The sequence below is a fragment of the Eutrigla gurnardus genome, assembly GCF_963514095.1.
Source record: "Eutrigla gurnardus genome assembly, chromosome: 20".
NCBI lineage: Eukaryota > Metazoa > Chordata > Actinopteri > Perciformes > Triglidae > Eutrigla > Eutrigla gurnardus.
This window is the reverse complement of record NC_139931.1, coordinates 9,391,388-9,404,871: the sequence shown is the minus strand read 5'-3', so window position 1 is coordinate 9,404,871 and position 13,484 is coordinate 9,391,388. Positions and strand designations below refer to the sequence as shown.

The 13,484-nt window shown below is 46.4% G+C and overlaps 1 long non-coding RNA gene across 1 annotated transcript in view; it reads right to left on the bottom strand.

Moving 5' to 3' along the window:
- LOC311030983 overlaps positions 1 to 2,556 on the bottom strand; it is a 46,646-nt gene extending 44,090 nt beyond the window's left edge. Inside the window, exon 1 of the long non-coding RNA XR_014599028.1 lies at positions 1,926 to 2,556. This is a non-coding gene — a long non-coding RNA (uncharacterized lncRNA). The remainder of the gene's footprint in view (positions 1 to 1,925) is intronic.
- Between the last annotated feature and the right edge of the window lie 10,928 nt (positions 2,557 to 13,484).

Below are 13,484 nucleotides of genomic sequence, written 5' to 3'. Positions count from 1 at the left end.
AAAGCTGGCCTGTTTAGTCTGAAGCACATGCACTTCCTGATTCGTCCAGGTCACACTTTCAGGTAAGGGAAATAATAATCTAACTCGTGGGAAACTGTCCAAACGTGGAGCGCGAGGAGATCTGTTCATGTAACTGACGTATAAAACGGCTGAATCTGAACTCGAGTAATTGCAAGTGATGAGAAAGTTCCTTGGAAATGTTGAGTGGTGTAAATACGGGGCTTGTTAAGTGACTGTGACCCTGGTGTGTGTGTATATGGCTCTCTACTGCGGTTCGCCACAAGCATATCATATGACGGCTCAGCCAGCACACTCAGCCCTGTGAGAAAGCAAATTCCTGCTTCGCTTTTTGCTCAACTCCGGACCAAAGACATAAACAAAAGTATCTACGTCTGTCGGAATATCCTGGCTGCTTTGATGTCCAACAGTTGGAGGGGGGGGGGGGGGGGGGGGGGGGTTGTGCGTGAGAGCGGGTGCATCTGCGTTCGCATGGTGGCCGTGTGCGGGACAGATGCCGGGGGTCACGTCAACAGACGTGCTTCCCGCTCCGCCGTTCAAACGACAAAAGGAGGAGGAGGAAGACGAGGCAGAAGTTGGGAGAAGAGGAGTAAGAAGAGGAAAAAAAAAAAAAAAAGCCCCAGTGTTTAGTCAAGGCCTGCTCACTGACACAAAGTCTGTCTTTGTCCGCCTCCCAGGGTGCCAGATAAAGGAATTCTTGTGTGTCGGGGGCTCTGACCGAGTTTATTTGACACTTCAGCTCCTTTTGTGAGGCAAGTGTCCCACCGTCAATGCTGGCCATGAGAGTCACTTGGCATTAGACAGAGGGTCCCTCTTCAGTGGAGAAAGGGGGTCTTGTTTGGAGAAGATTTTTAATGGAGGGGGTGTGTGGGAGGGGGGGGGGGGGGGGGGGGGGGTTGCCGGGTCCATGCACTGCGCTGTATACAGACATATAGTGGGGCTCTGTCCCCTAGCCCCGACAATAGGCAGAACTCTCCTTCGCTGAGGAAGTGGACGGAGGAGGAAGAGGAAGGTGGAAGCTTCATCAGATAAGAACCAAACACACATCTGCTGTGCACCAAAACCCTGCAGGAACCCTGAATGCTGACCCCCACATGGCTCACCGTCACAATGCACCTGCGGGGTTCCCACCCATCTTACGCATCATCCAACCTGTGCCATGTGCATTAGACCTCTGCATACGTGCGGTGCGTCAGGTAGCTCCACTGACAGCCGCTTCACATGGCGGGCATGTGGGCAAAAAAAAAAAAGAAAAACGCTCTGGAGACGGATCTACCGCCACCTGAATGGAGTCACTGTGGGAGAGGTGGGCGGACTGCACACTTGCTCTCTATGGTCACTGTATCCACACTGTTCATTGACTTTACTGCACCTGGGTCGCTCGCAGCTTATGACAGGCTCTGCCGACACCTGGCACTGCAGGTGTATGGCGATGTCCGGGTGAACAGAGGTTATGTAACGCAACTGCACCGATTTGAGGGGGGAGATGAGCGTGTTATGACCCCAGAGGTGAACATGGAGCAGATCAGGGGGGGGTTTTGACAAGGCTTACATATCAAACACGCCCCCCAGCCCCCCCTCCACAGACAGGATTAGACCCTGACTTGATAAGAGTTGACCAGATGTGAGAGGAGTTCCATTGTTGAGTGCAATTTGGTAGTGAAGGTGTAGGCCAAATGGGTGTGTAGGGAGATAACGACAGAACCTTTGGTCAAAACAGACTTTATTGTTGAACTTTTCTGTTTGTGGTGTAACAAACCCCCCACTTTGGAGCACCAGACCCCCCCTTTTGGAGCACCACTCACATGTGGTGGGAGTTATTTACAACTCCATGCAAATGCAATGACAGCATGCATTTCTGACAGCCATACCATAGAAGTGCCTGTAAGGGTGGAAGTCTCACATACCTGTTCGGATGAGGAGACGCGTCCTGTCATTATCCAAAATCGCTGGACATCTGCTGAGCATCGCATCCAAAATATATTCCAGGATATTCCTTTTTTTTATTTTATTTCTCGTGTCAAAATCCACCGCAACGGATCATCACGTCGTGGCCGCCGATGACGCTGCGGCCACACGCGAGAAGTTCCCCAGGAGACCCGGCTGTCCGACAGACGGCTCGTCCGGCAGCAGGGGAGACGGACACCGCTCATCCAGAGGACGGATTTCCTCATATCCCACAGCCGGAGTGTTAAATCCATCAGCGGTGGCCATCATAAAGTTTGACCTATAATAATAATAATAATAATAACTCCACGTGTGTCAGCGCTGTAACGGCAACATTTAATCCTTTAGTGCGTCCAAAGAATCCGTTTGCGTGACGTGATGGTTGCTTTGAAAAACAAACAACAACAAAACAAATAAATCAAGCATATCGATCAGTGTGGTTATTTCCAATAAGCAATAAAAAAAAGTAGCTGGTTCCTCGTTGTGGTCCGAGTGCAAGTGATGGTCTGTGCCGGAGCTCCAAGCAGCGTCGCTGTGGCTGACGCGATGCGCCCCCGCGAAGAGCCTGAGCCGCACTGAGCCATAGTTGGAGCGGAGCAGCGCAGCACATGCTGCCCCGAGCCAACGTAGGCGCGCAAGGCATGCCGGGACGTGGAGTCTTTATCGTCGCGGCTGCCAAACCCGTCGTGAACTGCAGTGACGCCTCATAAAACCCTGAACATTATATGGAATAATAATTTCAATTAAAAAAAATAATAAAAAATGAGGACCATAATTTAAAATAACAGTCAGCAAAGTGTAGTGTAATTGTTTTGTTGTTGTTTGTTACTGGAAAACATTAACATTAAGTCAACCTTTGATAATATTTACAAGCCCTACTGACACTATCAATTATCTGAGTTTTGATTACATGTTGATGATATTTCAATAATGTATTATAATTATAATAATAATGATTATTATTATTAGTAGTATTATTATTCACAACAGCAACAGTCCAGTGAGTTATTATCTCCTCAATACAGGCTGCTAGAATCTTGTTGGAATCGCTCCTCATCTGTCAGTTTGATCTCAGGCTTGCGTGTGAGCTCCGGCTGAGCAATGTGAGTGAGTAATAATGATCTGTCGCTGTGCAGAGATACAGGGATGTCGGTGCCTTGAATCACCTTCCCATGAATGAATCTCTTGTCTTTCTTACCTCACTTTCATGTCCTAACCACCTCCAGGCTTGCTTGTATTTCTGGGATCATAGCTTCGCCTCGAACCTCAAAACGAGGAGTGGATTCCTCGGAGCGGAGCGGAGCCCTCAAAAGGCTAAAATTAGAACAGATGTGAACTTACAGTATAATTGAGATCTAAGTTGAATTAAAGTTATCATCTGCCATCATTAAGGGTTTGCCATGTGTTGGACTGTAAGGAGGTTATTTGACTTCCCTGCTAATAAAATCATTTGGGGGGAAAAAGAACACGGATCATGTCAATTTAATGCCCTTATAAAAAAAAAATTGTGAACATATTGCATCCCTGAATTGTGCACTCACTGATATAGTGTAGCTGAAAGTGATCAGATAGAAGACTAAACTTTGACTTTAGTAATTAATGAATCTATTTAAACTTATTGCTCATAACATAATCAGTATAGCATGGAATCATTTCTATGCATTCTTAAATAAATAAAGTTAAAGTGTCTTCCCCCTTCACAACACCACTCTTCCCCTATCTCCAAATCACAAGAAAATAAGTGTGCATTACACTTTAAGCAGGTGAAGCTCCACTCCGCCTTTTGCTTTACTCCCCGTTTGGCCGCGCTCCAGTGCAATCCTGGAGTACCTGAATTGCACGCGATTCTGTCAATTGCAGGTACTTGATGGCTTTCTTGTGTGCCGGGGTTGAAAAGTTGCTGGAGGTTTGCGCACACAGCATTGCGTGACTAGAGCCGGGGATGAAAACACAAAGACATTGTTAGCGGTGATCAAACCCCCTTTATAGTAACTCAACAGCATTCCTGTCTCGCATTCCTAAGCCACCGCTGCTGTGTGAAGGTTTTCTTTTTCTTTTTTTTTTCCTTTTGAGAAAAAAAGAAAGTAAGAAAGGGAAGGTTACACTTTTTTTTTTTTATCTGGTTCACTGTGTTGACCTCGCTTGCACAAAAGACATAGTGCACCCTTAGCTCATTAATCATTAATCAAGCCTGAATTAAAGTATTAGCAATGATCTTGTAGAGGAAATTAAAAGGTAATGATCTTGTATCTAAAACTTTGTGATGAATGTCACCAATAAAGGCTCAGCAATCCTTCCTCCTCACAGTCAAATTAAATGAAAATGCATGTGTATATGTGCATAATGCATGTGTGTGTATGTGTGCTCCCAGCATCCTCCTCCTCCCGTGTCCCTACTCACGCCAGCGTGTTCCTAGCTATGTGCTAATGTGCACACAAATGTTTTCCAGATTGGTGTGACAAGAATAATCATATCCAGAGAGCGAAAAAAAAAAACACACACACACGGGAGGAAAAGGAGGAATGCATCACAGAATCCAAGGGGAAACGAGGCCGACGGAGCGGGAGGGACGATGCAGGCATTCTCAAGCAGCACGAGCAACTTGCTCAGCGCACATGTGTCACGATGCACAACTGTATGTGATGAAGCCGGAATATATATATATATATATATATATATATATATATATATATATATATATATATATAAAGCCCATACAAGCTGGGGATCATCTGGTGGTGGCAAAATACATCTAATATTTACTGGTAGTGATGACCTCTACGACTTCTGCTTCCAACATACAAAACATAGAGGAGGACAATGGAGTCAGTCATATCTCCAGTGTGTGTGTGTGTGTGTGTGTGTGTGTGTGTGTGTGTGTGTTTGCGCCGAGAGTGATTAAGACTAGAGGACATTCATTACTGGCCCGGCTCAGACAGAGAGGGGCTTCAGAGCAGAGCCCTTGTGTTGGACCGTTTGGATGTCCTATCCCCTTGTATCTCTTTGACTACCTCTAACACAAGGCTCTATTCAACCAGACTGGGAACAAATGTTTCCTTATGTGGCTCTGAGTGCCCGAGCTCCAGCGACAGGATAGAGAGCAAGAGCCTATGAGGCCGAAACGACTGAGGAGGTTACTAATGCAGGCCATACCATTGCTATTTAACTCCTCAGCCTCTCTTAAAGTATGATGGGAGCTGCGTTATTAGGTGTGCGAGGAGGAGGGAGGGGGGCGACGTCATGGAAACCAAGATGAGAAATGACAAGTATTTCCCAATAACAGCGTGCCCTTTCACTGGCACGGCCCCCACCGCAGGCTCACTGGCCTGCCACACTTGGTTTCCCCTCCTTATTTACCCCCCCCACCTCTCCCGCTTTTCATGGGTGTTATTATTTCTACATCCGCCTGGGAATTAAATCACCAAACATCAGCCAGGAGGTTGGATTCCACGTTGGCAGCTCCATGTAACTCCACGTACTTCCGTCGGGTGTTTTTTTTATTCGGCCTCTCCGTGGGAACGGGCAGAGTAAAAATAGGGGTCACGGCGAGGATTTTTTAGAGTGACGTGGGTGAAGATTACTCATGTGAAAAAGTGGGTAAAAAATGGCTTGTGCCTGCCCTGTATAATAAGATATAATGCAGCGTGTACCTCTTTTCTATAGAATCACCAAGGATAAAAGGCTAATCCTCTTGTGCTATGAGACTGATAGGGTTGGACTACTTCCAGCACCTCAGGGAGTCAGATCTCTGGAGGGGAGACTCTTTCAAAAGGGGAACCATGTAATCAATGACCTCCCCGCCCCCCCGCCCCCACCTATGTTATTCCTAACTTTCAACTGTAATGTAAATATCACTTCCTTTATTCTGAGCGCTCGTCATCTACCTCCATCGCCCCTCTCTCCCTGCATTCAGATGTCAAACCCCCTAACAGGGCTCCTCATGTTTACTCAAACATGTTTTCCCACTTAAGCAGAAATGAAATGAACTTTTGGCTCGGACATGGCAGCACCACTGACATGTGTGTGAGTCATTCCTCCTTCCTCCTGAAACACACGCTCTTACACCGGCCAGAGAGGGAATTTCTTTAGACAAACACACCCTTTCCTGCAACCTTACCATAGTGTGGCCATGGGATTTTTTTTTTTTCTTCTTCAACCTGCAGGTGCCTTCGGTTTATTAGGTTTCTGTGTCAAAGAGCACACGTCGTAAAAACTTCAAATCTAAAGCACTGGTTATCAACAGAATGCACCTCAACTTTCTGCCAGAAATACCGTGCAAGTGTGTAGCCCTTCGACATTTATGTCTTTTTACATTTTTTTTTAAAAGATACGTGTTTTATGTGAGGTATAAAAGGCGTGTCACGTAGGTAAATGTGAGCTTTTGTCTGTAGATGCTCTCCTAGGTGTGTGTGTGTGTGTGAGTGTGTGTGTGAGTGATCTCTGTGTGTAGGCAGCTGGGAGTGTGGCAGGGCTATGCGTGACTAGGAGAAATACACCTGTCTCCGTGCTCAGGTACGGAGGGGGAGCCGGCACGCAGGGGCCTGCCAGCTGAACAATGCTCCCTATTGTACCTGCGCTCTGACTGCAGACGCTCACAGGAGAGGAAGCCCTGAGCCCAGTGTGTGTGTGTGTGTGTGTGTGTGTGTGTAGCTCTCTCACTCTCTCGCTCTCTCCCTGCACACACAATCACACGACACACAGAGTGGAATTATTTATAGTACACACATTGCGCTGACCGCAGACGCCCCAGGCTAAATCCCAAAAAACTCTTGCCTTTTACACGCAAGCTGCCAATCAGTGCCGTGACTGACAGATTGGAGGTCCAATCGAAAGGGAAGAAACAAAAAAAAAAAAACGGGTGCCGGGGAATGGGCGAGAGGTTTGTGTTACGTGTGCGATTGTCTTGAGAAACCGTGGCACGCACGTCGTCGCTTGGTTAAACGTGATATTTCCTTGTTAAATGGCCGTTAAAATGAAGGCTCAAAAAAAGAAAATCACGATGAATAACTGCACACCTAGAGAGAGATAAGAGGTGTATAATAATAGACATTTTCAAATATAAACTGGTGTTGTGACTATTGTTCAGTCAATCTGTTATCAGTCTAACGCCGGCCCAGGTTTTTCCAGGCTTTTGCTTCTCTGTACAGATAAGGCGACCTCGAGATGGAGAGCTGAGATACTGCAGATGTAGAGACACTCAGACAGACAGGGACCCCGAGAGAGAGAAAGGCCGTCTGTAAATCACGGGGGGTTCTCTGCGGTTTCCACAACAAAAGGCGGACTCTCGTTTTGTCTTGATTTGTTGGCCAATTATGATAAAAAAAAATAAAAAAATACATTTAATGAACAGGGCGAGAGGGAATGCCGAACATCTGCTTTCAGAAGTTTTTTTTTTTTTCTCTGTTCTGGGGGTTGAGCTCGGATAGACACAAGCGCCCCTTCTGTCAAACAGCAACTCCAGCTGTTCCACAGATGGGCTCGGGTTATTTGGACCCATTTGGGGGATAATGTGTGGCCGCAAAAGCCCCTTTGATCCCATTATCTGGAAGTCACGAAAGCGCTCTACACCTCTTTTACAGGGTTTCGTTTACTGTGTGTGTGTGTGTGTGTGTGTAACTCCACCGGTATCATACGTGAATAAGTGTGTGTGTGTGTGTGTGTGTGTGTGTGCTCACTGACTAACGCAATACAGTCTTCATAAAGGTAGTATTGTTAAGTTGCGTGCGAAGCTCATGCTTTAGGCTTTGGGTCCCCGCCCACCCCTGTAAACCACGGCCTTTTTTTCCTCTCCTTTTTTTCCCTTCTACACCTTCCCCTTTCTTTTTGTTACAGGTAAACATTTGATGTCCGCACGCAATCCCCAGAGAGTCTCCTCCCCTTGTTCTCTCCTCGGCTCCCTGGCTTCCACTCAGCGTTACTCACTCTCTCTCTCACCCACACACACACACACACCTCTCTCTCTCTTGCGTGTGCACACACAGACACGCTACCCTTCCCTCCCCATTCTTCTGACATTCCTCTCCTCACTGACTCAGCACCTGTTTCCTTTAGAGGTTACGGAGTTGCTCTCTTGGTTGCCGAACTTTTTTTGATTGATTGGTCTATACTTCTCTGCCATCACCTTCGACATTTTTCTTTTTTTTTTCTTAGTGAACTCAAACATGATTTGGTTGGAAAGATAGGTAATTTTTGCAGCAATGGGGAAGGGAAATAAATAAATGCCTTTATCATGTCGTGATATGGGACTGAAAATAATGTGACTAGGAAAATGAAAACCTCATAGTGAGAATGGAGCATTCATAAAAGAGTCAATATGTTTACAAAATATAAACAGCAGGGCATATCTAAGATGTTGAGTAAAAAACAAACAAACTGCCGGTTTGAATCACTTCTGCGAAAAATATTTATTGGTGCGTGTGAACGACCGCGATCACAACACATGTTGAACACTGAGGGAAGGGTACTAAAACAAGCCCAAATCTGGTCTGAGAACTCCCAGCTCCGTTGCCTGATGCCAATCTCAGTCACGCACATCCCTGGCGGTAAGGAGACGGTAGGCCTGAGGGAAGGCCTGACGCTCCGTAGGTGAGCATCACGACATAAACCGCTCCGCCATTGTTCCCAGCAGCGCATATGACTCCAATCAGCCTCTAACGAGCGTGTGGGCAGAGCAGGATCTCTTTTTGAGCTCGTTAGCGATATCAAACACCAACACACGTCTGCACAAACACATGAGGGTTCAGTTAGTTTCAGGCAAATTCAGATTGCATGGTTACCAAACATATTGCACCGTCGCCGTATGCCATTCATTACGATTTAGTCGATTACTTCCTAAGCTTGGAGTCTTTCCCGTTGTCCATATTTGGGGAAAAGACTGTCCGAGGGGAGAAGGGAGTCCCATGCAGGACATAAAAGAAATTATTTCAATCCCTACATTGTTGTGTCTCCTCGTGATGACCGCGGCGGCCGCTCTCTTTCATCGGGGGGGGGGGGGCTTCTGGCTCCCTCCGAGCAGCCCAATTAGCAGCCCTGCTGAGGTGGAGTGTATTATGCAAATACAAGCAGTTACTGTACCAGCGTGGGCAGCCCCCACGGGTAAGGCTATGTTAAATGAATATTAGATTTGTTGTGCCTACAACAAGTTACCTATTGTTGTGCCGGCCTTCTGCTGCTCTGGAAAAAGCCATTCAAACAAGATAATCTGTCTGCGCCTCGTCGCTGCGGCGCACCGTTCCCCTGTGAGCGCGGCGGAAAACGCCGGAGACAAAGGGGCCGTTTGATTGGGAGTGTGGAGCTGCTCTAAAGGGATACTCCGATTTCTTCCAATTTCTATAATCCCCCACATTTTGTGTATTTTCAAAAATTGCCATATTCTTCCTTTTTTCTAAATTCTAAGCCTTCAACTCAATCTTGTGTGTGTCTATTGTTTCACGCTCAGTTAATCTCGCTCTCTGCTCTCATTGGGAACAATTGCTTTTTGTCCATTTGGAAGCCAATGATTGTCCTGGATATAAGGTGGTGACAGCTGGGTCCGGGCCCTGAAAGATCTGCATTGTCCTCCCTCGCACCACAAGGTGTGCTTGGAGGCAACACAATGATGAAATATTATACTTATATCATATATAATAAACAATTCAGTATGTATTTGAAATATCATAAATATATATATATATATATATAGCAGCAGATGTTGCAGGTTCGCTCCGATGCTCTTACACAACAGCTTTGTTTTGACACTTTAACCACGGAGGGTTATCGGCGGCATAATGTCATCTAGTCACGCAGGCAGAGACAGACAAGTCCGGGGCGTGTTGCAGTGCATAGCATGCGTGTGTCACTTTCTCTCTGGTCACGCCAGGTAGCTGTTTGTAAACAGTACACCCAACACCCCGGCCCGGCTAATGACAGGGTAGAGGGCTGAATATAATGGTGGCTTCCTGGCACGCTCTAACGGAGGAAAGAACAGCGGCGGCGAGGCAGCTTTGAAATGAATAGCATCAGCGCCTCTGTGACGTTTGTTGAATTCCGTCTGATTTATATTTTTAATCGTTTAAAGAATCGCTGAAATATCGTGGACTTACACACAGAGAAGAAGAGCAATTTGTACAACAATGTGGTATTAATTCACTTAATTAATTTAATGTTTTATTAAATTCAATGCGAATGATTACAATATCTATAGGTATGGCTCTTTTATTTATTTATTTATAGTAGCTGTAAAAGTCGTAAAATCAAATGAATCAGTGACATTTCCGGAGGAACAAGTGCGCCCGGAATAAAAAAAGAGTTCAGCCACAGAAGCCATTGTTCAGATTTATCAACAATTAAAAACCTGCCACACCCGACAGGCCGGAGCGTTTGCGGTCTGTGCGTATGCAACACATGCTATACCGCCATCCATCACTCCATGCATCAAACGCCAAGGCCGGTTATTACCCTCAGCTAACACATCCAGCAACCACTTCAAAAGGCACATCAGACAGATTACCTGACTGGCAAATCCAGTATGATTGGATTGTACCTAGCAACCGATCGAGGTCACGCTTCACAACACGGCGTTTGTCCCCTCTGGGGCAGCTCTATAAGAACTGGTCAGGGAGCGCCGTTGAATGTGTGAGCGCCAACGCCATGGAGGCTCAGCGTACACGGAGCCTCTCTTTGATGTGCGACAACGGTATGCTGAGGTCCGACTCCTCTTGCTGACTCACCTGCCTTGGAGTTAGCGTGACAGCCGAGGCAGATTAATGTGTTTCCCCCCTCCAGACAAATGCAATGAAATACGACTGACTGACTGACTGACTGCTTTACGGCTGAGGACACGAAGCGCAGAGGAAAGGCACGCCTCTGTAACATTTGAGTTTTTTTTATTATTATTATAGTGTGAGAACACAATCTGTGAGCAGAAGAAGGATTTTGAAAGATGAAGCTACATTGCACAAGCGATACGGTATAATTGACGATTGATCGTAAAAACAACAGTGGAGCAGTGTGTGACACTTCAGACAAAAAGCAGCTGTCTAAATCAATCTGTCATGGATCTGTACACGCACACACACACACACACACCTCTAACCTGTCTCAGATGGCTGTCAGAGCTATGGAAAGTAACGCACTTTTACGAGAAATATTGTGTCAAGCCGACAGCCGTGCAAAAAGTGTTGCACTTCCAGCCGGTATTTGATCTAGATTTTTTTTGGAAGATAAACATACAGCTGAAAGAAACGTACTGCGCATCATGTGCAATAAACCCGCGGCACTTTACGGCGCACCCGTATAGGAAGGCGATGAGGGTTTGAGCAAAAAGCAAACCCATAAAGTAAAAGGAAGCCTTTCACAATCGTATCGGCATTATAATCACTGTGTTTATTTGGTCGTAGGTGTAAACCGTGCATAGTTCCTGTGGTTTGGATCACCGAATAGGTGGGGGGGGGGGGGGGGGGCTGCAAAGCATGGTGGTCCGGCTAGATTGAAGCAGAGGAGCTATAAGGATGTGAGGGCAAAGGGAAGTGGGTACGTTAAGTAGTATGTGGTGGTTTGTAGCGGCTGGATGACGTGTTTCTAAAAAGGGCCAAAGTGTGTGTGTGTGTGTTTTGCTGTGGTTGATGGGGGCTGAATGGGGCCACTTGTTTTTCCTTTTTAAAACTGAGATGTTGCTGCCGGTGGCCCCTTCTTTTTATTGTGCAGCTCACAGTATCTCTTCTCACAGGAAAGAAACCCAGGGACCATGTTTAGAAAAAGGGTTGTGATAAAAATAAAAGAGCTCCAGTCCCCCTCCCTCCCCCCCAAAAAAGTGTTGCTACACAGCTGAATTTGAACCCTCTTCCCCATCTCATTCCCCTGACTGATATTTACAGCACCAACAATAGACTGTTAACCTCACAGTAGCTCTTTATGATGGCGATCTGCGGCGTTTTTATGATCATTATCACCCATTCTTCTCCACCAGCGCTGCAACGTGTGACTCCTGCCTGCGACACAAAGTCCAGAGTCTGCTGCCAACGCACTGAGGATGACGCGGGGCAGCAGTTCACCTCCGGAACAGAGCTGATTGTCGAGACAGTCAGGTGACCCGCGGTTCCCTCCGAGTCAAAGGGTCATCCACGTGCAGAAGTGTTGATTTTAACCTTAAATATGAGTGTGATCTGTTTAATATAGACCATGCATTTGCTGTTCCTTCTTGTAAACAGCAATAGGACGATACATAGGTGTGTATGGTTTGATAATATCACACTCACATCAGCAGCCGACTGATGTACTTGTAGTCACTTTAATCATTTTTTTCTCTCTACTGTAGGTGCTGTTGTACTGCGATGATTGTATGCTAATTAACCTCAAAACATTAAAACGATAGGATTTGCAAAAAAAGAAAATGCAAGCCCCGACATCGCCTTGTCTTTATGCAGCACGCACCCAAACAAAACCTGACGTGTGAGTGGTTTTTTTTTAAGAAGGAAAGACTGAGTCAGCCTGCATGCCTGCGTGTGCGTGCGTATCCAAAAAGGTATGGATATTAGCCGAGGTGTGATGTGTGAAGCCGCATCCAGAGTCATTCCATTGTTGTGTGCAGCAGCGATGCCCCGAGGGCGGCAGCAGCAGCGGCAGCGGCAGCAGCAGCAGCAGCAGCAGCGCAACGCGAGCTACGTGGTGCTCTGGAAACAAGAAAAGCGGCTCTGTTTTTTTGGATGGCTGTCTTGGCTTTGTGCGAGCGCTTTTGCTGGCACGCAGTCAAGATCCTGCCCCTAGAGAGGGAAGATTAATGACAGCTAGTCACGGAAAGGCTTTACAGCAGCAGAGAGCAAAAAAGAAAAGAGGAATGGGAATGGGAAGATTGAGAGGGAGGGAGGGAAGGGGAGAAAACAAAAAAAAAGGTGAGAAACTGCTGCGTTGATATTATGTGAAAGGTGTGTATGTGGAATTAAAAAGAGCCCAAACACAATTAAATAAACAGATTAATTCAATCCTCATAAATACTACTTGTGAAAACACGGTGAATACAATGACTGGATGCCTTCTCCCTTGGATTTCATCACACTAATCCAGCTAATGTCCACACGACAGCCTTGACAAAAACCTCCACGTATGATCGTGCTCTAGATGATCACACCTCGTGGCTGTGTGTGAGGTGGCTAATTACACAGCTTATGTTTGGTTATAGTCTAGACACTACACGTAGTCCCTGTCTTTAATGGCACCAGAACACACAGTGCTGTGAATCCTCATTGAAAAGGTTTCTTGGAGATGGAGAGATAAAGCAAAGAGAATAAAAAGTTCCTGAAGGTGAGTAACCTGGACCAGGATTACTATACTATGGTGGGCCAAGGGTTGAGGGCTGACCTCTCTCCATGTCTCCCAGCCCAAACCCCAAACCAGAGTCCCGGCCCGAGGGCAGACCTGGGTCACGGTAAACTCTCCTCGTCTCCTCTTTCATTCCCCCGACCACACAGCTGATGACTTCACTCCTTTCGGAAGTCCTTCAAAAAACCTTCATTCTTTGTATCGCCGATGAAAAACCCAGAGTA